The sequence below is a fragment of the Pinus tabuliformis genome, chromosome 1_2, assembly GCF_031772625.1.
Source record: "Pinus tabuliformis cultivar Carrire ecotype Pingquan chromosome 1_2, CPIR1, whole genome shotgun sequence".
Taxonomy (NCBI): Eukaryota; Viridiplantae; Streptophyta; class Pinopsida; order Pinales; family Pinaceae; genus Pinus; species Pinus tabuliformis.
Genome location: NC_142298.1, coordinates 1,267,914,326 through 1,267,942,152, shown reverse-complemented (window position 1 = coordinate 1,267,942,152; position 27,827 = coordinate 1,267,914,326). Strand labels below are relative to the sequence as shown.

At 36.8% G+C, this 27,827-nt stretch overlaps 1 pseudogene; it reads left to right on the top strand.

The window, feature by feature from the left end:
* Positions 1–17,721, top strand: part of LOC149210839 (pyruvate decarboxylase 2-like) — a 64,507-nt pseudogene extending 46,786 nt beyond the window's left edge.
* Positions 17,722–27,827: the final 10,106 nt, after the last annotated feature.

Here is a 27,827-nt window from a genome sequence, read left to right as displayed (position 1 = left end):
TAAATAAGATTTAATGAAGATAGTTGATTGACTTGAGAGGAAGGGTCATTGGGCATAGATCCATCATTCATATTTTATATAAAATTATCAGAGCTTCACATGAGACACTTATGAAAACGGAGGTAGGGCAGGTACTATTTCAAGTCACAACATTTGTCATAGCATAGGATGAGTTTTGAAAATAACTTGAAATCACACAAAGATATCCAACCACATGTAATAGAGCATGAATTGAATTATGAAACATATATTTCATGATCAAATATCTAGAAGAATACTATAAAGGAGCACGTAGCTAAAGGTGAATTCCATTATAGTTTAGAAAGAAGAGTAGTCATTCAGAGCATCAACATAAATGAATTCTGAAAAACTATCTTAGAACCAATTTAAAAGTGAAAAATTAAACAAAGACACAATGAATAACATACACATAAGAAAGGTCACAGAAAATTGAAATCCATACCACAAGAATCTCTGGTCAAGTGGCAAATTCACTGCACTAAAATTTTTATTTCAGCAAGAGAAAATACATACACAAGCCTTCTCCCAAATCTGAACCTTCTTCTCATGTTTTGTTCAGTTTAAATACATTTAGGCAGAATGAAAAATCAAAATTAGATACAATGTATCTTTCATCCACTAAGAGGATCGAATCATTTTAACTTAGAAACATCAAGTTTTAAAATCTAAAACTAAGATAAAGCTAAAAATAAAACTGCAACATCATTTTGATAAAATCATCCTTATCTTATCTAGCTATTGGATCCCTATGCCTATCCTGATCTCCAACATCATTCTAGAAGGTCCAAAAATAATCAAAACACAAAAATAAGATTGATTGTTATAGTTTCACAGCAGGGTGAAATAGCATCCAAGCTTGACATAGTTGCAGACCATTCTAGACAAAACTGAGCTATTGGGTATGTTGGAAATGGTGTTGCGCCAGTGTAGAACCCCTGAGATATCTCCTTTAAACTCAATGACTTCTTTGTCCCTCCATGATTACACATTTCGAAATTATGACTTTATAACCTTCTCATGGATTCTACACTTCAAACTTCTACAAAATTAAACTTTAGTTTTCAAAAACCCCTTTATGACATGAACCTTTTAAATGGAGGATGAAAACCTATGACACACACAAACCATTAGACTCTAACACCCAATGATTCATAGGCTAAAATTTACAAACATACCTCTAGAATGGAATAGTAAGATAAGCAAACACTATGATTCCTAGACCATAGGACCCTAACAGTAGGTATAGAAAATGGAGCTCAAAATTAATGAAAAAATATAAAGGGGTATAAAAAATATTTAAGAAAAAATGGATGCCTACAATATCTATTGAAAGTAGGGGTTTTTAAAATTGTGAAGGTGTATTGGGTTTGTATTGGTAGGGGGTTAAATAATGTGAAATTAGGGGCATTGTTTAGCATGCCACAAATGCACGTGATATGTCAGAGGCTCATTGAATGAAGCTCCTGTGTTTTGTGTCCAGGTTGATGCAAGGGAAATTTGTACCACCTGAAATTGCTCCCCCAAGCCTATAAGAAATATGAAAAAGCTTCCTAGGGTGACACTCGTGGTCCATCGAAAAAAGGGTGAGAATTCCCCTCAAAAAATTATGGTGCTAAAAAACACCTTATGACCTAGCTAAACAACCTGAGAAACAATAGTGTAATTGTCAAATTAGCAAAAGGTCCCAATAACTTCCCTCAATCCTATAATTATATTTGTTTCCATCCCTTCCCTTGTGGTTCCCTCCTCCAAATATTTTGACCTCCTTCCACAAAATCAATTTTACCTCCAAGGGGTACACATTTATTGAGGGGTGGCCCCAATATTCCACGAATTCTAATATTTCAACCACTTTTCCTAATTTGGTAACCCAAAAACGTGTTAGCTCCAAAATTCAAAATTGTAGTTCCCCCTTTAGCAAAATTTATTGAGAAGGGATATTACAAGATGTGGATGCAACCGTGCCTTAAACAGAGGAAGAAGTTGTCACCAAAGCTCAAAAATTTGAGCTTATCTATAATCAATCAGCATACTTATATACGGTCTTTCCTGATTCTCTCCGTCTACTTTCATTTGCCCAAATCAAGCCAGGAACATTGAATGTTGCCGACAGTTTGATTGGAATCATATCCCAAAATCAACATGTTAGCAGATACAATGAACCACCCCATTTCCAATATTTTAGGGGACCACCTGCAACCCAAATTCCAACTAGTATGAGATATTATCCTAATCATCCCATGCATCCCAAAAACCCTCCCACATAGGGGAACCAATACCCTACCATACTGAGTAACCAATATCCTCCTTGCACCACAAAGGCTATGACAACTCCCTAAACCCTTTATGTGAACCCAGGATAAGAAAATCCTTATTATGCTTTCCCTGCACCTCAACATGCTAACCCCTCACTGCAGCCTAATGCAAGGGTTAATTTTGTGCAACCTTATTTCACCCAACAATAGTAGGCTTTTGAAAGCCTCAACACCATTAATCCACCAAATCCCAATAAGAAGAAAAGAAAGAAAAAATGAAAGGGAGAACCTGGGAAGGGGGGAAACAACCAAACTATGTGTGCACCACCAGGGGTAATCCCCCCAATCGGAATAAAACCTAAAATCAAGGTACCAACAACCCAAAAAATCCAAATAAGAATGCTAGTCTTCAGACCAACCATGCATGTGCTATTTGTGGGGAATATTGACATTACACCCATCATTGTCCTTAACCCCCAAAATTGAGAAAGACGAGAGAATATAGGGGAAAGGGGGCACAACCCACCAACCTACAGTAATGTAGAACCCTTTTCCCCACCAGGGGGTAGTATCCAAACAACATGAACTCGCCTCTCACCAATACCAAAACCCTGCCAGGGAAGTTCTCAATATCCAACCAATCATAACATTTTCATGGGCGGAGAATATATTCTCTTACAAACATGAAATCAGGAATATGCAACTCCTCCATAAACTAACCCCTCCACATCATTTAACACTACTGCCATACCGCTTTTAACGATACCACGATCCCCTATTGAACCCATCTCACGAGTGATCAAAGAGCGATTACGTCATAATGCTCATAACTAGCTATAGTATCGTTGATGGTTTAGCATAGCATCCTTTAGCTATGTCAACATTGGAGGTCTTGCAAACTTATCCAACGCAACAAAAATCCCTACTTTCTACATTAGGCGCAATCGACCATTTTGATTCACGATTGATGGACTTTGATTTAGACAATGCTACACTACAACTCCCATCGTTCATTTCTTTTCAAATATCGGTCACTATCCGGAACATCAACATCCATAGATGTATCATAGAGGAGGGGGAATCCACTTGTATTATGTCCAAATCAGTTTAGCAGAAAATTGGATGCCCTCAACTTAGTAATTCTACCATTACATTAAGGGTTTACAGTGAGCATCCTTATGCACCTGTCAAACTTTTCCAAAACGTTTGGTGGGGCTTACCGGTAAAACAATTCTCATAAACATAAAATTCCTTGATGCCTAGTTAGATTAAAATATCTTATGCGCCCACAGCTACACGTATTCCATGACTATAGTAACATCATCAGTATCATCGTCACCATTGATCAACTCACATACTATGAGAAAAAAACACCCACAACTCCTGACAGTGTGCTGCCACTCATAAAATCCCACAATGAGTCTATCCCTTCCTATGTTGAAGCAGGTCCAGGGGTATTTAAAACATCATCACTCGTCAGAACATACCTAGGAGACCCACCCCTAATTTAGCCCACGCCCACAACCTCGATATGTATGATGAGTTCATTAAACATTTCTTAGTCTCAGGAACCAATTTAGGACACACCAATTTTTTTGACCTTCGAGTCAACATTCCTACCATACGTGATCCAAAATGGATCCAGTTTTGCCTCCAAATCAAAGTATTCAAATGTAGTTGAAAGTAGGAGCAAGTCTAAGTGCTCGTCGATACGATTCCAATGGCGTGAATGGCGCATAAATCCGAGTTCGGATGAAGAAGTTATGGCCAATCAAAGTTTTTGGGAAAATTAGGGCAAATGACAAAAAGTCAAAGGGAAGAAGTCAATGGTCAACAGTTAGTCAACAGTCAATTAGGTCAATGGTTATGTCAACAAGGACACGTGTCAACTCGAGAATGAGCCACGGGTCTTGGATGACGTCAACAGAGGAGGTGTCGTGGCAAATTTTGATTGGTTAATATGGGCCAATCCGGTGTTGACATGTGGCAACTTGGATTTTGCCTAATATCCCCTATTTTCCAAAATTTTAGGGGTGAGGGAGAATCGAACCCCTGACCTCCCAAAAGACTAAGTTTTCACCATAGGGGCCCACATCGGACGGGCTATAGTGATTCTTGATAAGGTATTGGATGATGTTATATTTATTATTGTAGGAGAGGCTGCCAGAATAAAAGGTCGACGACCGGGGTCAATCCACCGGCCGCCAAACCTTTTGACGAATTATCCCACATGCAACAGGAGGTATTGAATGATACACCATATATATCATAACCAAACCACCATATAACAAGCAGAAAGTGGAGATATGTATCAAGGCCAAACCATAGTATATGCCATATCCAATGTAAAATGGTGGTAAGGTCGGGTGGTGGATTCGACCCACCGACTTCCCCTTTATATAATGCCTTAACATTACTCCAATGACCATGTTTTCAAGTAGCGGGGTTTGCTCAAACAAGCACCCATTATTTTCTTAAAACCTTTATCATTTTGTAGAAGCACCATACCACCGGGTAGGTTTCCCAAGGCGGGTTTGATGCCGGAGATAGTTTTCTGATGTAGGAGGCAGTTTTGTGCATGAGAAAGGTGGTTTTGCCCAGATAGAGGTGGTTTTGGACTTTCTAGGGGGTCTGGAGGTCACTGGAGCAAAGTATAGGCAAGTTTATACTCATTTGAGTCTAAATTTCGATCTGATCTCAATTATGAGGTCCATTTTCTCATTTGAGTCTTTGTTTCTGAGCTCATTTCTGTAAAAAGCATTTTGAAGACTAATAAAGTGGTCACATTGGAAGCTAAGGACCCGGAGAGGTAGCCAAGAAGTCTGGTGAACTCCATTATCAAATTGTTGTTGCGTTGATATGTTTGATTATGTTTCAATGTGCTTATGTTATTTTCAATCTTTTCGATCCATTGCACTAAGTAACATAAGCAAACTTCACATTAAGTCTATAATACCTTTTTCATTTATGGATAAAGTTAGTATCAAAGCTTATGGTTTTTAATGTTTGACAAGGTTGTGTGAAGGTTTGAATGCTTACTAGGTTGAGGCTCGAACGCGGTGAAGGTGAACTTATTGAAGCAAATCTAGAGATTGGAAGGCTCTTTTCACAAAAGACAATGACAAAAGAACATCCACTTGGATCAGAATCTCAATTCCTAGATAGTTTCATAACGATACACAAAATGGTGGAAGAGATGTATCGTGAGTTTAAGAAGAACAAAGATGAAGGCACTTCATCACCTAAAGACAAAGAAGATAAGGGAAAGGGAGAAATGCCTCCTCCACCATCTCCTCCATCATCACCATCATCATCATCATCATCTTCTTCTTCTCATAAGTCTAGTCCTTCCAAGAAGAAAAAGAAGAAATCATCTTTGATCAAATTAGATGTAAATTTGATTTGCCGATTTATGATGGAGAACTTAACATTGAACAGCTTGATAATTGGATAAGACAAATTGAAGTGTATTGCAGGGTGCAAAAAGTTGTTTCAGAAAGGAAGAAGATCTAACTTGCTAGCCTTCAACTTGGAGGAACCGCACTTGTATAGTGGGAATGAAAGACACAAACAGATCTCAAAAAGCATGGTAAAATCATTTCAACTTGGAATCAATTTGTTGTTTCTACTATTAAAAAGAAATTTTATCCTTCAGCTTATAAGTTATAACGAAAGATGAAGAGGATATATCCGGTTTAGATTTAAACTAACCATCCAAACAAATAAATTAAAAAGTAAACTTCCCTTTTGTTAATAGTTATCACTTTATAAACTTTATTATTGTTTATTGTTCAGTACAGATGTTATTTTGCTGTTGTTTATAAATTAAAAAAATACACAAATATATACATGGAATATAGTAACTGGACAACTTTATCACTTTATAAAGTTTATTGCTTTACGTTGCCTATGTTTATAGTTATAGTTTTAGCGGGAGCTAAAAACGGAAAAAATCGAAAGATGAGTTAACAAATTAAGTCTTTTTTCATATTTGACATTCTATTTTTCTCACAGAAAAAGGTAGTGTTATAAATTATCACAGTTTTTATCTCTATTTATTATAGAGATAAAAACATAAAGATAACCTTTTTTCTTAAGTAATATAATGATAGTTAATTTATATTTAATTACAATAAAAATATAAAAATGTTATTTTTTTTGTTTTTAATGGTTAGGAGGAAAGATAAAATCTTCTCTACTTAGATTTAATTTTAATCAATAATATGATAAACTTAGATATCATGAATATAATAACAATATAAATATAAAATATTGATAAAGACTATTTAGCTATTTAATTGGTGGTCACCATATTATGTAAATTATACGATTCAAGGTTCAAATCCCTTAGATAAAAGCATCAAATAAATAAATAAAAATATTCATTTTAATAATATAATATTTATATTTTTTTTAAATTAAGAAATTTTAAATATTAATCAAATTATAAAATCATTCTTTCCAGATAGAATAATTAATACTTTTGTTTATTTTTTTATGATCTTTGAACATATTTCATGATGAAATGATGGGATATGTTCCAAAACCTCTTCAACTATCTAAACAATTATTATGTTTAATTTATTATCTTTTTAAAATATATTATTTACCAACAAGATTTATAACTTATTGGTGTAACCAATATGGATGATATAGGAAAGTCATATTTGAACTTTATTTTAGGAATAATGAGAGATCCGTGTTTTTAAATTATGTTTGAAAGTTTTTGTTTTAGTATAATTTGTTATTTTTTATGTTATAGATAGAAAATTAGAAGATGACATCCTAATTCAATTTGTTTTCTTTCATGATATAATTAATGCATTATATTTTTAATAATTTTATAATATTTTTTATTTAAAATATTCATTGATGCAAATTATTTGAAATGAAAATAGTATTATTACGTGAATAACCAAATGCTCACTTAATGAATATAATTATATATAGAAACAAAAAAAGAAGTTGCTTAGCATAGATGTTAATATGAAAACATGTTTGAATATTTTTCATTTCAATGAAGTGTTTTCTTCTCTTTCACTGTTGCAAAAATTCAAAATTTGGTTCTTCTACCTATTCATATTATGCATTAAAACAAGGCACACTATTTCCCTCTATTGTATATAGTGTCTCTTAAAATTCTTTCTTCAAACGTTAAGCGAACATACTGATTCAAGAGGTTTTAAATAAAGTGACAACACGTCTTCATGTCAAACAAGGGATTTTATGACAACATATAGGAAACCACTGAATTTTTATACGTAAACATTTTGATATCAAACAAAGGAGGCACACTATTTCCCTCTATTGTATATAGTGTATCTTAAAATTCTTTCTATAAACGTTAAGTGAACATACTGATTCAAAAGGTTTTAAATAAAGTGACAACACATGTCTTCATGTCAAACAAGGGATTTTATGACAACATAAAGGAAACCACTGAATTTTTTATATGTAAACATTTTGATATCAAACAAAGGATTTTATGAAATTAGGAAAAAAACTCACAAAGTAAAACTCATAAATTTATATATTGAAAAGAGTCTAAACAATATTACAGAGAGAAGTTCACGTGAAAGAACAAAAAATTGTAGAGAAAACTTCAAAGCATCCTTTAAAAACCTTGAGGCACCAAATTTAAGGTCAAAATATTTAAGGAAGGGAAGGTTTAAAAGGATTTGGAGATCAAACACCCTTAAGGTGCTTGATTTCCAATGAGACACATAAATCCTAGGAATGTCCTCTAAACCTCAAAGTTGCTAACAAGTGAACAATAGCACAAGAAGAATCACATGGAGAGGAAGGTGAGTGTGAAACAGGAAAAACATTAATGTTGCAAAGAAATTTAGTAATGAAGTGCCAAAAAAGGAATAAAATGTGAGGCCTAAGAGGCATGGACATAGAGTATTTGGAAATCATCTGGTATGAACTTAAATTGTCTAGAAACTCTATTTCACTTGTATTCCTCTAATTGGTCCTTATAAAACCTCTTGGTTAAAAAAAGATCAAAGTATGTTAGTAGACAACTCAAGTTGGGTTGCTTTAATAATGGGTCATACAAGAATTGGGTATTTTGTGATGTAATACATAGTGGATGTTGGTCACCTTTTGTTGGGGAGACCTAGAAATATTATAGGAATGTCATTCAACATGTTTTGGAAAATACACATAAAGTGTAGCATGAGTCGAGACAAGAATTTTGTTATTTGTTATAATCTATGTCCTACAAATGGGAAGAGGTTAAATGAGGAAATTCCACTATAGGTTCAAGGTTTGCTCAATAAATTTTCAGACATAATCCAACAAAAATACCACATGCACTACCTCAATCTAAAGATGTTAGCAACAAATTGATTCGATGCTTAATGTAAGGATATTTCATTTAATAAATTATTCAGAAATCCTTTTAATATTTCTACTTATTAAATGTATGTTCAAAATAACCATTTTTTTTGTTTGTTTGTTTGTTTGTATTTTTTTTTTTTCTATTTTTTTGAGAGTACAATATTTCATTTTGTAATTAATATCTCACAAGGTAATCCCCATATTCAAAAGGCAAAACATATGACATACATGTCTACAAATGTGTTTCTCATACAACTTTTCTATTTTAACAAGCCCATCCGCGCTTTTTTGCATCTTTTAGGACAATTGCTAGTTTATAATCTAAACAGTAGGATATTTTGGCTGTTCTAACTATGTATGCATGGTATTGCTTAAATTGTTTATTTTATTAATTTTTAAAATTTTCAAATTATTATAGGTTTTAAGTATCATAGAAATTTTATATTTGAAATAATCAAAATTTGCTTAGTTATTTCAATTTGTTTTCGACATGGATCCCTTTGCATTATAACAATTGTAGGCTAAGTAATTCCAAAAGTTTGGAATGCGCGGTGGACATGACAGCAGAATTCTTAAATGCAGCAGTGAAGCCTGTATTAGTAGGTGGGTCAAAGATGTGTTGAATGAATATGACAATAATGAAGAAAAGAAACTAAATTCATTCAATTAAGAAAAGAAACCGAATTCACACACACAAATAGATACTCAGGATTTACGTGGTAAAACCTCGACAAGGTGTCAAGGAAACATCCACGGGGCAAGGGGTTGGAATTTATTATTCAACAATGATTCTCCTCACTTACAAATCATGGGCATTCACTAGTTTTATATCATCGACCTCCGTTACATAACTGACAATTCGGTATAAAACTGAATAATTACATTTTACCCAGAATTACTAATTCGTTGTCAAACTAACAAACTCCACCTTGACAACAATTTTCCTAATCCCTTGCCCATGCCCATTCATCATCTTTTCTACAAGCCAAGAGAAGCTAAACACCACCGCAGCTTCTCTATTGTAACTGGCTTTGTGAACATGTTTGCACAATTCTCTCGCGTATGGACCTTTTGAAGAGCTACTTTTCCGCCATCGATCACATGTCTCAGAAAATGATACCTTACATCAATGTGCTTGGTTCTTCTGTGATAAGCAGGATTTGTAGCCAAGTGAATAGCGCTTTGACTGTCACAAAGTACATTCACTTTCTCCTGCGTCCTTCCAATCTCATCGAGCAGACCCTTTAACCAGATTGCTTCTTTACTGGCATTTGAAGCAGCTATATATTCAGCTTCAGTAGTGGACAACGCAACTGTTTCTTGAAGCTTTGACATCCAACTAATTGCTCCACCTGCAAGAGTAAAGACATAACCTGTAGTAGATCTTCTTTTGTCCAAATCACCTGCATAGTCAGCATCTACATATCCGCAGACTGATCCTTCACTACCATTAAAGATGATGCAATGGTCACTTGTGCCTCTTAGATATCGAAGCACCCATTTCACTGCTTGCCAATGTTCTTTACCTGGATTTGTCATGAACCTGCTGACAACCCCAACTGCATGTGAATTGTCAGGTCTTGTAGATACCATCGCATACATTAAGTTTCCTACAGCATTTGCATATGGTACGTGAGACATATACTGATTTTCTTCATCAGCTCTAGGACTCAAAACCGAAGAAAGCTTAAAATGGGAAGCTACTGGAACATTAATAGGTTTCACATTATTCATAGAGAACTTTTCAAGTACTTTCTCCACATACTTCTGTTGTGATAACCAAAGCTTACCATTTTTCCTGTCTCTGTGTATCTCCATGCCCAAGATATGTTTTGCTGCTCCAAGATCCTTCATATCAAACGTCCTAGAAAGTTGAGCCTTTAACCTATTGATCTCTTCCATGATTTTGCTTACAATAAGCATATTGTCAACATACAAAGCTAAGATAATGAATATGCCATTGAAACTTTTGAAGTACACACAACGATCATACTCACTTCTTATAAAGTTTTGGCTCACCATGAAGGAATCAAACTTCTTGTACCATTGTCTGGGAGACTGCCTCAGACCATACAATGATTTCCTGAGCTTGCAAACTAATCTTCTGCTGCGACCTCGTACAAAACCTTCTGGTTGTTCCATATATATCTCTTCGTTCAAATCACCATGTAGAAAAGCTGTTTTAACATCTAATTGTTCTAACTCAAGATTAAGCAACGCAGTTAGTGCCAACACAATACGTATAGAAACAAGTTTTACAACTGGAGAAAAAATCTCATGAAAGTATATACCTTCGACCTGAGAATACCCTTTTGCTACCAGTCTCGCCTTATACCTTTCGATACTTCCATCAACTTTCCGTTTCAGTTTGAAGACCCATTTGCATCCAACAACACTTCTCCCTTCAGGAAGCTCTACAAGATCCCAGGTATTGTTCTTGGCTAAGGAGTCCATTTCTTCTTCCATAGCCATTTTCTATTTCTCACTATCTATATCATCTACTGCTTCCTGATAACAAGAAGGTTCCCCATCTTTAGTAATCAAAGCAAAAGATGAAGCAAAATATTCATACCTTTTGGGAGTTTTCCTTTCCCTTGTAGACCTTCTTAGAGCGACTGGTTTCTGAACTGATTCAGAAACTTGCACTGGTTCAGAAGCTTCAACGGCTTCCTTTGTGTCGTCAACACCTTTTTCTCCAGAAGTCTCTCCTTCCTTTCGACTGTCACCGAAAGGTCTAGCCTCCAACTGAACTCGTTGATTCGGCGATACCTGTTCCTGTTCAATTCTTTCAACATCTGATTTTAACAAAGAGGATTCATCAAATGTTACATCTCTACTAATGACTATCTTCCGCAATGTAGGATCCCACAACCTATATCCTTTCACTGCATAGTCATACCCAACAAAGACATAACATTTTGACTTTGGATCTAATTTTGAACGCTGATTTTTCGGAATGAGAGAATAAGCATCACAGCCAAATATCCTCAAATGTGAATAGTCACAAGACTGACTTGTCCAAACTTCTTCAGGAATTTTACAATCAATTGCTACTGAAGGTGATCTGTTTACTAAATAACAAGCAGTAGATACTGCTTCTGCTCACAACTCCTTTTGCAAGTTAGCATTGTTGATCATGCTTCTGGCTCTTTCCATAAGAGTCTGATTCATACGCACAGCAACACCATTTTGCTGAGGAGTATAAACAACAGTTTTGTGTCTAACAATTCCCTCATCCTTACAGTGTTGTTCAAATTCAACTGAAGTGAACTCACCACCATTGTCAGTTCTTAGACATTTAATAGATTTGCATGTTCTTTTCTATACCATTACTTTAAATTGTTTAAAGACATTTAATACATCAGCTTTCCTTTTTAGCATATAGACCCAAACTTTACGGGAGTAATCATCAATAAACGTTAAAAAATACAATGCACCTCTATATGACACAACAGGGAATGGTCCCCACAGATCAGAATGAATATAGTCTAAAACATCTTTACTATTATGATTTCCAACTTTAAATCTCTGTTGACACTGTTTTCCATACACACAATGTTTACAGAAATCTAACTTCAAGGATTTCAGACCGGGAAGAGATTTATGTTTCATCGATATTTGAAGACCTTTCTCGCTCATATGACCCAACCGCTGATGCCATAGACGAGTACCTGCTTCTTCCTTTTCTGACGCAACCGCTGCTTCACTGACCTGAGTACTTCCTTTTAACCTATAAAGATTTCCGACCTTTTCTGCTTCATAACCACAAGGGCTCCTTTAAAGACTTTCAAGACGCCACCCTGACCTGCAAACTTATAACTATCTGAGTCCAACACTCCCAAAGAAATCAAATTTTTCTTTAAATCAGGTACATGTCTAACACTAATTAATGTTCTAACTGTGTTATCATACATCTTAATCCTGATATCTCCCATCCCAACAGTCTGACATGACACATTGTTACCCATAAACACAGAACTACCGTTTACATTTTTATACGAAGTAAACCAATTTCTATGTGGGCACATGTGATGTGAAGCACTAGAGTCTAACAGCCAGCTATCTAAACCCTGAGAGACATTACATTCAGGTGAAGTTTCATCTATCATACATAATTCTTCAGCAGATAAAACTTCGTCTATCATACCTGAATCGACCTAATTCGCTTCCTTCTTCGGGTTTTCGGATTCCTTTCGTTTCCAATAGCCTTCTTCAAGTGTCCAATTTTACTGCAGTTTCAACATTTTGCCTTACACTTCTTTCCCTTCGATTTCGATCTGAAAGACCCCCTTGGTTTTTCTCCTCTGTCCTTTGAGCGTCCTCTAGCTACCATGGCTTCTGATGCAGCTATTTCAGTGTTGGATTTCCTTCGTACTTCTTCAGACAGGAGAGCTCCCACGACTGATTCAAACTTCAAAGAATCAACAGTGCTCAAGCTGATTGAAGTTACGAAGTGATCCCATGATTCAGGCAGAGAACACAGCAAGGTTATGGCTTTATCTTCTTCCTGTATTTTAACTTCCATATCTGTTAATTGACATATAAGTGTATTAAAAACATTCAAATGTTCTGCAACGTTTGAACCTTCTTTCATTCGAAGACTGTATAACTGTCTTTTCAGATAAATTTTGTTGGTTAATGACTTTGTCATATATAGATTTTCAAGTTTTTCCCACAATCTTGAAGCTGTAGTCTCTTCAACAATATTGAAGAGAACTTCATCCGCTAGGCATAACCGGATAGTACTGAGAGCTCGGGCATCCAAGTCTTCCTAGTCTAAAGTAGTCATGGTTGCAGGTTTCTTAGTTGCCCCATCCAATGCCTTGTTCAACCCTTGTTGCACAAGCAAATCCCTAACCTTCAGTTTCCAAAGAGCAAAATTGCTTTTTCCGGTGAATTTTTCCACCTCGAATTTCGCATTCGACATCTTGGCCATTTTCTAAGGTTTCAATCTTCAATCTAGGTTTTTTTTTCTTTTAAAAAAAAATAGCCTCAGCCTTTGAACTAGGGTTTATTTTTCTTTCTTCAAAAAAAAAAGAACCTTAAAAATAATTCCCCAAAACAACTCTTGCACAGATTTAAAAAAAAAAACTATGTTTTCTTTTCTTCAAAAAACACATCCACCCCTTTATTTTCCACAACTTTCTGAACAAAAAATTTCTGAAACAGAAGTTTCTCTCAAATTAAAAAATTTACCCGGATCCTCCTTTGCTGAACAGGTTCTTGCAGCACACAGGGGCTGGTCAGCAATCACGGTTTTCCTTCTCCGGTGACAGGGTCTTTCTCTGGGCAGCAGCTCTTACTCTGCTCCAACTAGACTAGACAGCGATATCCTGGGCAACGACTCTCTGGCAGCACGCAACAACCCTTCACACAGATGACAGGCCTTCACGCAACAGATCTCCTGGGAAGTGGCTTTCTAGCAGCACGCAACAGCCCTTCACACAGATGACAGAAGGGTTTTACGCTGCACAAAACGCTGGATAGCCCGCAGCAAACTCCAAATTCTGGTGGCAGGAGCAAAAAACACGCACGTAGCGAACTCACAGGCAGACAGTTTACACAGGTGCACGCCACGCAACAAACTCCAAGCTTTGACAGCAGGAGCAAAAAACACGCAGACAGTTTACACAGGTGCACGCTGCCAGTCCTCTTCACGCCTACACGCAGGCAGTTCACACTGGTTCTGAATTGCAAGACTCAGCGCTCTGGTCTTCACACATAGCCGCTGGCTCTTCAACCTCACGCTCTGATACCAATTGTTGAATGAATATGACAATAATGAAGAAAAGAAACTAAATTCATTCAGTTAAGAAAAGAAACCGAATTCACACACACAAATAGATACTCAGGATTTACGTGGTAAAACCTCGACAAGGTGTCAAGGAAACATCCACGGGGCAAGGGATTGGAATTTATTATTCAACAATGATTCTCCTCACTTACAAATCATGGGCATTCACTAGTTTTATATCATCGACCTCCATTACATAACTGACAATTCGGTATAAAACTGAATAATTACATTTTACCCAGAATTACTAATTTGTGGAATTAGCAGATGCATCGGCTTATCCGGTGGCTGTAATGCCATCTGCTAAAGGGCAGTTACCAGATACCCATCCTCATTTCATAAGGACTTACTGGGGTGCAATAAGTACTTCATTCTGTTCTGAAACAGTGGAGTCCGCAGATGCATATTTATTTGCAGGGACTATTTTCAATGACTATGACTATAGTTCAGTGGGATATTCATTGCTATTGAAAAAGAGAAAGCTATAATTGTGCAACCTAACAGAGTGACTGTGCGGAATGGGCCTACTTTTGGGTGCGTTTTGATGAAAGATTTCTTGGAAGCCCTTGGATAGAAGGTGAAGCGCAACCCAACATGTTTAAAAAATTATCAGCGTATTTTTGTACCTGAAGGTGTTCCCGTGAAGAGTGCACCAAATGAGACTTTAAGGGTTAAGGGTTAATGTGCTATTCAAACACATTCAGGCAAGGCCTCAGACAATCTAACGAGATTCTGAAGTAAAATTAGTCGGACAATTATCTCTTATTTGGCTTTGTTCTTACAGCCAGATTCTGAAGTAAAATTACTTAGACAATTGGACAATTATCTCTTATTTGGCTTTGTTTTTACAGCCAGATTCTGAAGTAAAATTACTTAGACAATTGTGTTTTAGTTGGCTTTATTCTTATAGAGCACATGGGTAGTGAGATTATTGTTGATATTCACTTGCATAAAGTTGTTGTTGGTTACAGGGCATGCTAACAAACGAAACTGCTGTAATTGCTGAAACTGGTGACTCTTGGTTCAATTGTCAGAAGCTTAAATTGCCAGAAAGTCAACAATCATTTCTCTGTAAAGGACACTCAGTAATTCAGCAATCTGCTTGGTGCCAAGATGTGGAAACCTATTGGTCGTTGAGTATTACTTTTGCTAAGCTATTTTTACATTAATATTGCATATCATTTCTGGTTACAAGGTTTTGTCTATGAAGCAAAATTACCCTGGATTTTTTTGAGCAAAATATGAATCATGTAAGGAAATGTTAAGGTTCAGGGTGTATTTAGAGTAGTATGGGCAGGAGCAATTTTCTCTACTCCTGTACATTACTTAGGAAATTTCGGAAGGACGAAATGCATAGGTATGCCCAATTTTCAAGCAAACTACTCCATGCCAATATATGTTACAGTTAATAGTAACAAAATAACAATCCAATGAGTGATGAAAGAGAAATGATTGTTCTCTGATGAGGAACCTACTCTCATGGTGCTTTATTTGCAGGTATAATTGTCTGTATATTTGCAAGTTGTTTGTTCCCTGTGCTAAATGTGTGTTTGGCAGGTATGAGTTCCAAATGCAGTATGGATCAATTGGCTGGTCTGTAGGAGCAACACTGGGATATGCTCAAGCAACGCCAGACAAGCGTGTAATTGCATGCATTGGTGATGGAAGCTTCCAGGTGCAGATGCAAGGATTTTTATTTAAAATTCTGAAATATTGTCTTAGTGGATAACAATGACTGAGTACCAATGTCTAAGATTTGAAATACTGAGTTCCTTAAAATTATCTGATTTTTCCAAAAATTAGTGAGTTTTTATCTAAATGTATTCTTCCTTATTGGAATGGGTCACAGTCCAGGATGTGTCTACCATGATTCGAAATGGGCAGAATCCTATCATTTTTCTCATTAATAATCGAGGATACACCATTGAGGTCAAAATTCATGATGGACCATAGTCCAATGTCATAAAGAATTGGAGCTACACTGGAGCTACACCGGTTTAGTAGATGCCCTTCATAATGGTGAAGGAAAATGCTGGACTGTGAAGGTATATTCTTTTCTCTACATTCATAGCATGACCAACCCTTGCACAAGGGTTTCTTGTTTCTTTTATGATATGAAAGTATCTGCGCATAAGGTATTGTTTTACTATGGTTGCTTGTCATTTGTTGAGGCCCACTTCCTAACCAGCTTTTTTTCCCTTAAAAAATACATTATTGTTGATTTTGGAGATTTTTTTTTAATCGGTTGGAATTTAGTGGGTCTAATGGTGGTTATGAATATATGTTTCTTTTTAAATAAGTTACATGAACAAATTCAGAAGGAATAGAGTATGTATATTTTTATAGACTTTAGTAGTCAAATTGCTACATAAATCCTTTGTTCCAAAAAAAAATAACATACACTAATTTGATGCCTAACTTAACTATGATTTTAATTTTAATTTTATTTTTTTATTAATAATAATATGATACTTTGATGCCCGACTTAACTATGACTTTAAAAATTAAAAAAAGTATCATATTGGTGAACTGCTCCTCTACTTTTGTCCCTCTTGAGGTATCCGTTGCACTGTCGATGTTAAAAACCGGTCTGTCAGCTGAAGGACAACTGTATTTCTTGTTAGGATCCTTTACAGTTGTTACTTTCACTAGCAGTTTCTGTGTTGATCAGCCAATTGAAGGACTATTGAAACAAGGAAAAACCAGTCTGTCAGCTGAGGGACAACTGTATTTATTGTTAGAATCCTTTGTAGTTGTTACTTTCACTAGCAGTTTCTGTGTTGCTCTGCGTGGTTTTGTGTCAGCCTTAGAAATGCAGGATGCCTTATTAATCTGTTTTGCTGAAATATCTCAAGCATGATCTAATCTGCTGGATCCCCTTGTTGACACTTAATTATATGGGAGTACTTTGTTCTTGTCAGCTTTCCACAATTTTATATCGTGGCACGCCGCACCAATGCCTCAGAAATTGTGGACCTTTTTCTGGGATGTCAGTGGCCATTTAACTGCACCAAGATTTGTTGGGTCATTTAACCGTACTGCTTCTTTTTGTGCAGATTAAAACAGAAGAAGAGGTTGTAGAGGCTATTAAAACTGCCCTGGGACCTAAAAAGGATTGCCTTTCATTGAAGCTATTGTACACAAGGATGATACAAACAGAGAGTTGCTTGAGTGGGGGTCCAGAGTCTCGTCGGCAAATAGCAGGCCGCCAAATCCTCAGTAGGAAGGGTTTGAAAAGAGTAGCAATTGGAAACAATCTCTGCAGCTCAGGTTTGAGATGTTATTGATTTTCTGGTCATCTTATAGGATAATAGGTTCTAATCATCCTACATATCTGAATTGTAGGATAATACATTGTAATCATCCTACATATCTGGATTTTGATTTTTCTTAGATCTGAGTTCGAGGTGTGTCCCTATACTTGGGCATATAGCATACTGCTACTTTCTTGTGCCATGCTGGCATGTTTAGTGTCAAACTTTGCAAGAGCGGTCAGAGCCTATTTTTGCAATATGAGTAAAATAACAAATATTCCTAGTTATGGTTTTTAGATCTAGCAGATCTTTAATTGGTCCCCCTCTTTTAGTTATATAATATTACCAGAAATTATACAACCAAGGGATATAGATATAAACTGATCTAATCAAATAGCTCGTTACTCTGCTACAATGGGTTTGTATCAAACTTATATTAGGGAATGAAGATGTTCAATTTTGGCTGGACTGTATAACCGCTCTAATCAAACATCTGGCACAGTGGTTTTGTATTAAATTTAATATTAAGGAATGTGGATGTTCAATATTGGTTGGCCCATTTAACGGATATAATCAAACCACTGTTACTCTGTTACATTGGTTTTATATCAAATTTGATATGAACGAATAAGGATGTTTAATGTGTTCGGCTATATATCTGATCTAATTGGATAGCTGTTACTCTGTTACAGTGGTTTTGTATGAAACTTGATATTAAGGGATGATGTTGTTCAATCTTGGTTCTTCTGCGGTCCAGTGGTATGTCAGTGGGATTCCACGACAGTAACCCTGGTTTGATTCCCAGTGCAGTGCTTAAAAAGTGGGGTGTCATACATGCTCTGGCCAAAAATTGTGCGTCTTGTTAACCAAACAAAATGATGTTGTTCAATGACATAGGCTAAAAAATATCTATGGAGTGGGTGGAATACACTTTCTAACAAGGTTGAGGAATAAACCTTTTCAACAAAATAGCGAAACAACAATGATGGAGGCTTACAGATCATAACATAATAGTTTTGGAAACAAAAGATGTGATATTATATAGGAAATAGAGAGATGTGGAGAGACAAATCTTGGAGATAGAAATAAGATGGAAAATTAAAATAAATAAAATAACAAAATAATATGATGGTAAGAAAGAAGCAAAATAAAAAATGATTTAAAGAGGAAATTTAATTATTTTTAATTGTAATTAGTTATTAAATTTAATTAGTACCAAATGGTATGTAGTGAATAGTTTTATATGTATACCAGTGGTGAGACGGGAGATTTATATGGTACATTTGGACTAAAAATTACTGTAAGCTAGCACTGGGATGCAAATCCATGTGTTGGTGTGATAGCATTTTTGGGCAATTTAATAGGATATTAGCAACTATACTTAGCTTATGATTGTGAGATCTATGACATGTACAATATTATTGTATTATTTTTTCCACAGATATTGGGATTTTGTTGTACATCAACATTCTCAAGTTCTTTGTGTTTTTTTGTGTATGTTGAATATTGTGAAAATCTCATATTCATAAAATCTCATATTCATAACAATTGTGAAACCAAGTTTTGGTGGGATGTAAGTTTCCAAATACTACATTTAAAATTGTCAAGGATTTTGGTGACATACTTTGATAAATTGTTTTTAAATTACATTATGTGATGACTACATTACTCTTTGTGATGGTACATCTGTATTTACATATTTCTTTCTACATTATTCCCATTTTTTCATTCTAAAAAATTGTATTTTCAACAATTCATGTTGGCTCTTTCTCATGTTCTATACCTTGGTGGTAAATCCTCCCTCTTAGCTATTTTATTGAAATAACTAGAAAAAGTGATAAGGTTTAAGGTATGTCTATTTCGAGATATGTGTAGGTGGGAAATTCTCATTTTATTAGTTCAAATCAATTCATTGGAAGAGTTTTATGAGTAGTTTGATGATTTGTCTTGATGATTATGCGTAAACTTTTCTTTATTATTAGCATCGTTATACATGATAAATGAAGTCCCTGATTTTCTTGACAATGATTGGGTAATTTTGAGGGTTCAAAAGAATTATCAATTATTAGTTATTTGGGCATCCTATTTTTTGATATCCCTAATAATGAGACATGGATTTGAATTGATGGAGGGTGTGATCCTAAGACAATACAACCACAACATTTTTTCTAATATGCAAAAATATGGTGATATTAATCCTGATCTCTTTTTGTTGTGAACTTGTGCTTTATTAGAGAAGACTTTAAGGAGGTTTCTCTCGGGCAAGAGACTGATGTTAATGTCTTACCTTTTTTTGTTTGATCATGTTGTATTTTCTCAAAATATAAGGTTGGTGTGGGCTTGACAAGTAATAGTGTTGCCTACCACTATTGCAAAATCTAGCACCTTGGTGCAAACCCTCACTAAGAACTCTAGCTTCAGATGAACAAAAGGATCAATGATTATTGTCACCTTAGTAAATTTTCCCTTTCTATTATGTGGTTGGATGTTATCCCCACATGGGAGGCCTCCCCACCAAATCTTAGAGATTAGATAACCTAAATGTTCCCAGGCTAAATACCCCCAAGTGTCTAGCTATTAAAATGATCCAATAAATAAGGTTTTGGGTTATATGAGATGTAATTCCAAGATAGTGAGTTCAAGGGACCCCATGGCTAAATCTAGAAGGCTTAGTAAGTCCTAGAGAGGCTCAAATAGGTTCCCAAATAGATATTTTTAAAATTACCAATTATTGTTATAAACTAGGGTTTCTAGCAACACAATTACAACATGCAAGTCGTCGACGATCTCCAAGGCCCTCACATGATTGGAGACTCTATGCTTGTTTCTAAAGATGTATTATAAGAAGAGCTAGAGATTATTAAGACATCAATGGGTTCGAATTTGACAGCTTAACCAATTTCCTAGAAGCTGGGATTAAAAAATGGTTTGTCACATTTGTTAATTATAATGAATACCTGTTAGCTACAGCTGCGCAACTGCAAGAATATGCTTGAGATATCAAGGCGGATGTCTTTGACATATGTGTCAAACAACACAACAATTCCTCTGATGAAATAATATATCCAAGAATGGCTAAAGAAATCACCAAGATATCATTAATCTTCAATAATTGTTAAACGATTAGATTAATGACATCCTTCCAACCATATAAATGAGAATCTTCTTCAACAAAAGAGAGAGAGGGGTCCTTTCACATTATTTTTGTGAGTATCCAAATCCATTGAAGCAATTCCCCTCCTTCTTCCCAGTCTTTGGTCATCCACCTCTCTTGATTGTTCCTTCACGTCATTTATGCTGATCCCTAACTACCATTCTTTCTTTCTTTCAAGTATCTTAATATGTATTGGTCCATGGGAGCCCAATCCTAGTTCTCTTATTGGACGAATGCATTTACTTTTACAAATTTAAGTATTATGATTTTGAAGAGTGCTTTAGGCACCTGACTTTTCCAAAACTTTGAATTTGTAAAATTATTTTTGACTCTCGCAGAGAGCTCCCTTTCAGGAAAGTGATTCATTTGTGATTTCAAGACTTATTTTAAAGCAATATGAATCTTGTGAATGTTTTCCTATGCCCTTTATGATTCCAATAAATGAAATTATTCTATAGCTCTGAATATTTGGACCATTATTCTTTTGTCATAATCTATTGTTTAGCTTCAATGATGCTTAACTCACAAGTTATGAATGTAATGGGCATGATTAATTAAACTTTTGTATGCTTATTTATTTTTGGCTATCTATTCTTGTTACCTCACATGCTCCACTAACAAGTACATGATTTGAATGTATATTATTTTCTTTCTATATATTAAAAATCTAAGTGTGTCGAAAGAGCAATACCACCTCTCTAAAAATCAACGAGGGATCTATATCTAGGCCCTAGGAGGTTGATTTTTTTCTTGACGGGAAAAAAGATCAACGTTTATGGCGACCATAATGGGGACTCGAATAATCCAATATTTAATTCCCAATACACGACTTGTCTAGACCCAACTCATCCACATATTTTCATTGGATTGAATGACCAAAGAAGCATCTTACATCAGTTATATGATCTTGTCTTATAAACAAAAAGAAGAGAAAAGTTGGAAAGATAATGAAATCGTCTAACTCATCAAGAAGAATTTGCACCATAAAATCCATATAGGCGACTGCAATAAAGAGAAAGTTAAACTAGATAATCCTAGATCTATCAAGGCCCAACAACAACTAGTCGAAGTAAGAAAGTTATAAAAGAGGCCCATACTTCCTTGGATAAAGGAGTAGTTTTTCTCTCCCCTTAGTGAGGATGGAATAGAAGAAAGAAGCAAATAAAATAGAGAAGAAAGAAGAGAGCAACCGGAAGAAAGCAGGAAGCAACCTAAAGGAAGAAACCAAAGGAGAAAGCTCAGAGTAAGTCCACTTTCCTTGTAAGGGGAACAACACCCTATTATGATCTAGGTGGATATTGGTGGCTACCCCTCTATTCCCCGTAGGCCCCTCAGTCAGTTTCATTTGTTTCCTTGTTCATTTCAACATTTACTATTTTTAGCAGTTTTTCGGGTCCTGAACTTTCGAAGCAGTTTTGACCCCCTAAACGACGTTTTTTTGGGGTTCGTGATAGACCCCTATCCATAGGCAGGGGCTTGTGGTGAAACCTGTAGTCCTCAGAGAGACCTTTCCAACACGGTATGGTATGCGCCAAACGAAGATAATATGACCAAGTTACGACCCCAAGAAGTTGGCTGCCCAACTAACTCCAACGGGGCCCACAAACTCTTGGCGTTACATCTATTGGGGTTAGGGTTTTGGTTGTTTAGGGGTTTCTCATGTTTTCCAATAATAAATAGGCCCTTGAGCCTCATTGTAATACAGTTCAGAGGCATGTAGCCACCACATCTCTTCTCAGAGATAAGCTACCATCGTCCGAGCTATCTTATTTCCATTCTATTTGTAAGCATAGTTCAATATTTTTCTATTAATGAAATGAAGTGTTTTTCTACTGCATATTTGTGTTTATGATTATATCTGTAAGTTCTTGAATTCCTATTTAAGTTTAGATTAGTGTTATCAAAGCAGTCTGCTCTTTCTTTGTTTTTCTTTGCACGTCCCCAACGAGGTCAGGGTATAAGGAGTTAGGGCTTGATCTAGTTGAACCATTGCAAAATCAGCCTCACAAAACCCGATGACCTCCCATGACAGAAGAAAATAAAGACAAGGGGGTAGGAGATCCTTTCAAAATGTTGCTTGAGGAAGCCCTCGAATGAAAGAGGGACACGACGATGGATAACTTTGCCTAGATCCTTCGACAGTTGCCCACAATCGATGCATCTTCATCCAACAACCACTCTGGAGGCACCAGTCCTTTTAAGGTACAAGTTAACTTAGGTATTCACATATTCAAAGGCCTGATAGATGCAGATGCTGTAGATAAATGGTTAAATCTATTGGAAGGATATTTTTCAGTTCATGACTTTTCCAATCGGGAAAAGATTACTTTTTCACTTCTTAAAGTCGCCCCACATGTCAAGGATTGGTGGGAAACCTACTGTGAACAAAGGGACGAGAGTGAACCCTCACTATTTTTAGCCACACCCACTTGGAATTATTTTTGAGACGCCATCAAGGAACAATATTACCTTGTTGGGAGCTATGAAGAAAAATACATAAAATGGACCACGCTACGACAAGGAAGGGACCAAGATGTGCTAGAGTTCACAAATAATTTCCATACCCTTTGCATGAAGCTGGGTATCAAGGATTATGAGCGACATTTGGTGCTCAAGTACCACAACTTTCTACACAAGTACATCCAGGATGAGATGGAGTTCTTGGACATTTCCTCGCTCAGCACAACGTATCGGTACGCTGTCAAGATTGAGCAGAAGTTTAAATAGAAGAAGTGGGACTTTGGATCTGTGAATCGAAAGCAAGGAAAAGGCACCCCTAAAACATAGATAAAAGGAACAAGCCAAGATGGTGCTACCCACGATAGCCCGTCGAAGCCGCAAGCAAAGAACAACACCTCGAAGACGAAGAAGGACACAGGAAAATGGTGTGAGTTCCATAAGAGCTCCACTCACAATACAAGTGAGTGTCGGGCCAAGCAGTCACTGGTGGCCAAGATGAAGGCTTCCGAATCAGACGCAGGTTCTGACTCTGAATTAGAACCCAATAAAGGAACTCACAAAGGGAAGCAGATCATTGATGCAGAGCCCAGTGCCATCGTGGCTACCACCAAGATCCAAAAGGTTGAGCCTAAAGATCCAGAGGAGGTGGAACGCCTCTTCCACTCTCAGATGGGGTACATCATTGATGAGAAGGGTGTACATGTGAACCCATCCAAGATACAAGTCATTCGGGATTGGCTAGCCCCAACCACTCTAAAAGAGCTCTGCAACATTTTGGGTCTTGCTAATTTCTATCGTAGGCTCGTGTTGGGGTTCTCTCATATCACTTGTCCTTTTAAGTCAACTCACCAAGGGCAGAGCAAAAGAAAAGTTTTTTTGATTGAAAACCCAACAACAAGCGTTCTCTAAGTTGAAGAATCGCCTTTGTTCTACACCAGTGCTCACATTACCAGATCTGCAACAACCATTTGAGATTGAGACAGATGCCTCCGACTGTGATATTGGTGCGGTTCTTACTCAACATGGGCATCCAATGGCTTACCATAGTGAGATAATTTCCGACACAATCAGAAAGTACCCCACTTATGACAAAGAAATGTATTCCATTGTGCAAGCATTCCGTCAATGGAAGCATTACATTCTAGGGAAGGAAACAATCATCCACACATACCACCAATCTCTACAGTTCATACAGACATAAGGGAAGTTGCAAAACGATCGCCATCAGAAATGATCCACCTATTTGTAACAGTTCCATTTGAACATTAAGTATAAGAAGGGAAACACCATTAATGTTGTTGATTGCCTCAGCCGACCACCGGTCATGGCACTGATCACTGTGCTTGACTCCTGTGGACATGAGACATCGGGGTGGCCGCAGCTTTACAAGAGCGATCCAAAATTCGGCAGCATATACCAGACACTCATGGAAGGGAAGCAAGTTCCAAATTTTCACCTTCACGATACACTATTATGCCACCTGGGACACATCTGTGTTCCTTCAAGTGAGTGTGCCAATATGATTTGGGAGGCGCACTAGAGTCAAGTCGCTGGACATTTCGGAGTAGAGAAAATAGTGGCGGTATTGCAAAAGTATTTTTACTGGCCAAAACTTTGTGAGGATGTTGGGAAGTACATTAGATCCTTAACTGCCTGCGCCATTGCCAAACCAACCATTAAGAAGCAAGGCATGTATACTCCTCTACCTACTCCTAGCCGACCTTGGGAACCTGTCTCCATGGATTACATGTCGGGCCTCTTCTACTAAGCACGACAACAATTGCATTTTCGTGGTCATCGACGGATTCTCTAAGATGGCCATCATGGAGCCCTGCAAGAAGAGTATCACAATAGAGGCCATTGCTAAGATCTTATTTAAGCGAGTATGAGTACACTTTGGGATCTCACAGTCCATTGTCTAAGATCAGGACAACAGATTCCTGAGTGAATTTTGGTCAAGTCTCTGGTCGATGTTGGATACAAAACTTACTAATTCCACAACTTTCCATCCCCAAACTGATGGCCAAACAAAGGTTGTCAACATGATGATCGTACACAGTTTGTGCATGTACAAATCGAAGTATCCACCCACGTGGGATGAAAGTCTCCCTATGTCCAACACAACTACAACAGAGCTCTCCACAGATCAACATGCCACAACCCCTTTTAGGTAGGGCTGGGATTTCAGCCATTATGCCCCATTGATGTGGCCATACCATTTGTAGCCACTCAGGTAGATTCGGCTAACGTTCAGTCTGAACCTGAAAGGGCTAACAAATTCATTGAGCGCATTCAATATATTTGCCAGGAGGTCCATGATACATTGGACAAATCCAATGCTAAGTACAACCAATGCCATGATCAACATCGAGTGTCACACAAGTTCTAGGTGGGTGACAAAGTTTGGCTACATTTTCAGAAGGAGTGCCTTGTTGGACCCCACCGCAAGCTTCACCTGCTCCGATATGGACCATACACCATCACCAAGGTCGTCAGTGATAATTCCTTCGAGATCAACATCCCACCGTTCCTTGGTTTGCACCTAGTGTTCAATGTAGATCGTCTTCGACCATACTTTCCACCATTGTTGGACACATCTGACATTGCAGAACAAATCACACTAACAGATCTCAACCTGGACTACATGGAACATGCAACAACTAATTAGATCATGGACACATAGATCAAGAACACTCACCAACAGAGGATACATCTATATCGAGTTGTCAAAGCAGGCCAATTCCTTCACCAGGGCAAGGGGTTCACCAGGAACCAGGTTCAACAGAAATTTCCTCACCTCATGGAGGCTTTGCACGTAATGGGGACCATTTCTTCCTAAGGGGGGAGGAATGATCTAGGTGGATATTGGTGGCCACCTACCTATTCCACCTAGACCCCCTAGCCCACAATTTTTTGGGGTCCATGCCAGGCCCATATCTGTAGGCTAGGGCCTACAATGAAACTTTTAGTCCTCAAGGAAACCTTTCCAATAAGGTATCGTATGCACCAAACAAAGATAATATGACCAAGTTACGACCTAGGGAAGTTGGATGCCTAACTAACCCCAACGGGGCCCACAAACTCTTGATGTTACATCTCCTGGGGTTAGGGTTTTGGTTGTTTAGGGTTTTCTCATGTTTTCCAATAATAAATAGGCCCTCGAGCCTCATTGTAACACAATTCAGAGGCATGTAGTTGTCACATCTCTTCTCAGAGATAAGCTACCATCGCCTGAGCTATATTATTTCCATTCTTTTGTAAGCATAGTTAAATATTTTACTATTAATGAAATGAACTGTTTTTCTACTGCATATATGTGTTTATGATTATATTTCTAAGTTGTTGCATTCTTGTTTAAGTTCGGATCATATTCCCACATTTCTAGTTGGTATTTTACTTGTTTTTAGTGGAGATGGTGTCATGGATCTTGATAAACACATGGATAATTTTTTGGTGATTTGTGATATCCATGGGATTGTGTATGAAGATGTGATGGTAGGAGTATTTCTTCATACCTTGGTTGGACCTGCTTATGATTGGAACTTATCTTTACTTGTTGGTTCTATTACTTATTTTTATGATATTCAAAATTCCTTCATAGAATGATATGCTCAACTTGTGGGGTATCATACATTTCTTACTTGGTTCACACATATCCAACTGCAAAGAGATGAGGAGATTAGAGACCTTAACATTATGTTTTTCAAAACCCTATAGCTAATGCCCAAATAATCTCGTCACAATGAGCTTGTGATCTTTGGAAGCTATATGAAATTCCATGCCTTCAAATGTCAAATATGCTATACACTCTTCCCATATAGAAACTCTGGAAGGGGCTATGAGAAAATCCTAGGAAATGGAAGAAGATGTGTTCTAGATGAACATAGAACCTAAAATTATTTTTGGAAATGCTTAGAGGGAAACATGTTCCCTCAAGATATCAGAAGCAAAGAGGCCACTTCCTCCTCACAACCCCCAAGAAATCGTGGTTGGAAGAGGCATTTTTCATGGCATTTCTATGAATGTAAGAGAAGTTTTAAGTCTTGAACAAGTGTCTACTTCAATTTTCAATTATGAGATCGCACAATTGAATAGAACGAGGAAGCGGATGTAGAAAAAAATGCTTAGACTAGGACATGTTGATGAAAGAAGTCGCAATAATAAAATGTTGCATCATCTTGTTATGGTCTCATAAATACAGATGTTGGAAATATGCCACCAAGGGGACCTAGACCCCTAGATATCAAAATCTAAGCGCCCTTACCATAGATGATCAAGAATTTGAAGAGGTAGATCCTCCTCAGGCACTTGAAGATATTTCTCAAGGGAGTACTCTTGTTCTTGAATAAATGGAAATGGGATATAATCCAATATTCTTTTTCAAAGAAGAAGAATTGCCACAAGAAGTTGATGAATTTGTGCAACAAGAGAACATATTTTAGACTAGAGCACAATTAAATAAAGAAAAAGGTAAATATTTGATGGGTTGTCTTACTAAATATAAGAAGGAAACAACAACCCAAAGGAACATGTTGCAAGACAAG